Below are 3,360 nucleotides of genomic sequence, written 5' to 3'. Positions count from 1 at the left end.
AAAGGGGGTAGTATGATGATGTATGCATCACTCAGCCACTACAGTTATTAATCTTGTTTCGTTGCTACCGACCATTCCTCTCTCCACCAAAATCTGTAACAAATCCCAGATATGATATCTATTTCCATCATAGACAAGTTAGTACACATCTCTTTTTTATTTTTTCTTTCTCCAAATTTTTATTTAAATTCCAGTTAGTTAACATACAGTGTAATATTAGTTTCAGGAATAGAATTCAGTGATTCATCACTTATTTACAACAGCCGGTGCTCACCACAATCGAAGGGCTCTTTTTTTAAATACAATACTGTTATTACATTTAAAAATAAATAACTTCTTAGTATCTTCAAGTACCCAGTCAGCAAATAGATTCTCCAGATTGTGGTCATACATGTGTTTTTACGAGTGGTTGGTTCAAATCAGGATCCAAACACAGTTCACTCATTTCTTCACATTTCAATTGTAAGTTATCTCTCTCTTTTTCTTGCCCTTTGCTTGTCAAAGAAACTGAACCACAGAGAATTAGCGCACTTTCTTAAAATGAATCATTTATAGAATAATTGAATGCCGGGTGCCTGGGTGGCTCAGTTGGTTAAGCGACTGCCTTCGGCTCAGGTCATGATCCTGGAGTCCAGGGATCAAGTCCCGCATCGGGCTCCCTGCTCAGCGGGGAGTCTGCTTCTCCCTCTAACCTTCTCTCCTCTCATGTGCGCTCTCTCTCTCTCTCTCTCTCTCTCTCTCATTCTCTCTCTCAAATAAATAAATAAAATCTTAAAAAAGAAAAAAAAAAAGAATAATTGAATGCCAAGTCTTGTAATACAAGTTCCATGGGAGAGTAAAGTGTGTTTGATTTGGCATATCTTTGAATATATTCTTTTAGCAAAAATAGTAATCAATCATCAGTCAACATAATAAATCACCAGCCAGCAACAAGAAAAAAATATCCTTTAAGATCAAGCTCATTTTTAAATGTTACTTCTGCTGGAACTGTGACCCTAACTCCTTCCCTGGAGCTGAACATTTGCATCCAACCAAACCATCGCTTTTCCTAACACTTTTTAAAATGAAATGAAATGAGATGAATGGTAATTACTTAATACAGAGCATTAAAAAATAAATTTTAAATCAAAATCACCTCCTAATAGAATGCTGATTAAATTAGTGTCCTGGGGCTACCATCACAAGTTGCCACGAGTGGGTGGCTTAACAACAGGAATTTACTGTCTCACAGTTCTGGAAGCCAGAAGTCTGAGATCAGGGTGTGGGCAGGGCTGCTTCCTCCTGAGCCCGGGAGGGAGAACCTGGTCTGGGACTCTCCTTCTAGCTCTACTGGTAATGCTTGGTGTCCCCACCTTGTGGAAACACTCCACCCTCTGCCTACATCCTCACATGGCCTTCTCTCTTGTGTCCAAAATGTGCATTTCTGGGTGTGTGTCTGTGTCCAAATTCCCTCTTTTTATAAAGACACCAGTCGTACTGAGTTGAGAGCCCTTTCTACTCCAGTATGAACTCATGTTGATTAATTACATCTACAAAACCCCTATTTCCAAATAAGGCTGCCTTCTGGGGTACTGGGGGTTAGGGCTTCAACACATGCATCTTACGGGAGTGCAGTTCAACCCATAACACAGTGTTCAATTTAAAATGGATGTATGGGGGCACCTGAGCGGCTCAGTCGTTGGGCGTCTGCCTTCGGCTCAGATCATGATCCTGGGGGTCATGGGATCGAGCCCCACATCGGGCTCCCTGCTCAGCGGGAAGCCTGCTTCTCCCTCTCCCACTCCCCCTGCTTGTGTTCCCTCTCTCACTGTGTCTCTCTCTGTCAAATAAATAAATAAAATCTTTTAAAAAAATAATAAAATAAAATAAAATGGATGCATGATGAATACTTCTCGGGAAAAGAGTATACTTAGGGTGATGAGCACTGGGTAATGTCCAGAATTACTGAATCACTGTGCGGTGCACCTGAAACTAATATAACACTGTATGTTAACTATACTGGAATGAAAAATCAGTAAATCAATAGCTGGGTGATATCTTCATTGACTTCTTGTCAATTTACCAGTTTACCTCTTCTCTGATGGATGGGATTTTTGCCTTTTGAAAAATTCTACATCACCCGCATCACCTAAAGATTTTTTAACTACTGTAATAATAGAGGTATTTAGGGATCTTCATTTCTGTTGCTGAAATTTTCCATGTGTTTCTTCCAGAGTCTGACATTGTATCTTGAATTGATGATAACAATCCGGTGGCTGTGGAGAATGTTTGGGAGTTGCTAGGAAGGATGGAAAGTGTCTAAGATAAGGAAAACATTTGCAGCTGTCAACATAAAAGCCACGTTTTGCCCCTAAGAAATTGGGTTCTTTCAGGAAAACCTATGCAGGAAAAGGTCTTTTGAGACTCCCAAATGGCAGGTGGAAAAATGTTCAGTTTGAATCACTAACTTAGGGGGAAAAAACGTTAAAATAGTCCTAACGGTCTGTTCACAACAGCTACCCCATTAGCTGATCACTGAAGCGGTTCTTGGGGGGTCGGGGGGCTTTAAACAGCCCCGGATAACCAGGGGCCCTTCCCAAGGGCAGAAAGCAAGTGAATTTAAGGACAGGAAATCAATATGCATAATAAACCCCTCGAGTCACTGCTGATCTCCAAACTAATCAATGCTGCACAGCATTCAACTAAATATTAAGTAATTATAAATTAAATATTAATTAAAAATATTTTTGGCAGAACCCCACAACCTCATCAATGTTCAGTCCTCTTACCCCTAACATGCGAGTCACTGGCCCTCACACAGAGCGCGCTGCGACAAGGGTTTTTCCGCCCCACGTAACCGTGGATTTTTACGGGTTGCATTGTTTGAAAACGAGAAGCTGAAGGTCGCAGTGAGCACCGCGGATGAAAACACACTGGTGAGACCGGGCTTGATGAGCCCCCCAGGGCTCATTAGAAAAGCAAAACCGCGGTCGCCCAACGTGGGGCTCGAACCCACGACCCTGGGATTAAGAGTCCCATGCTCTACCGACTGAGCTAGCCGGGCGGGTGCAAGCCTTCTCTTTTCTGGAGGCTTTCAAAGGAATAAGATTATCTTAACCTGCTCGAGATTTATGTTTCTCATTAGTTTTATTTTTCATATTTTGGGGAATAGAGTTTTTCACTACTTTCAACATTGGGGTTCATTTCTGATTCTGCGCACACAAACTTTTATTGTCTGATAAAATGTGCAGACGGCCCTCTAGTGGTCAGAGGGAAGGCCGGCCACACAGGCTACCCCCACTGCGGCCTGGAGACGGGAGTGGGAGTGGGGGCGGGGGCCGCGAAGGAGCGGGACACCTGCTCGCGTCCATCCCGGAGACT

General features: G+C 42.6%; 1 non-coding gene across 1 annotated transcript; it reads right to left on the bottom strand.

The window, feature by feature from the left end:
* Nucleotides 1-2,970: 2,970 nt before the first annotated feature.
* On the bottom strand, nucleotides 2,971-3,043 carry TRNAK-CUU (transfer RNA lysine (anticodon CUU)). Its single transcript has one exon. It is a non-coding gene; the product is annotated as a tRNA-Lys (tRNA).
* Nucleotides 3,044-3,360: the final 317 nt, after the last annotated feature.

The sequence above is a fragment of the Callorhinus ursinus genome, unplaced genomic scaffold (assembly GCF_003265705.2).
Source record: "Callorhinus ursinus isolate GAN/ISIS: 27379988/994484 unplaced genomic scaffold, GSC_fseal_2.0 scaffold45, whole genome shotgun sequence".
NCBI lineage: Eukaryota > Metazoa > Chordata > Mammalia > Carnivora > Otariidae > Callorhinus > Callorhinus ursinus.
The sequence above is the reverse complement of the archived record's forward strand: the minus strand, read 5'-3'. Positions and strand labels throughout refer to the sequence as shown.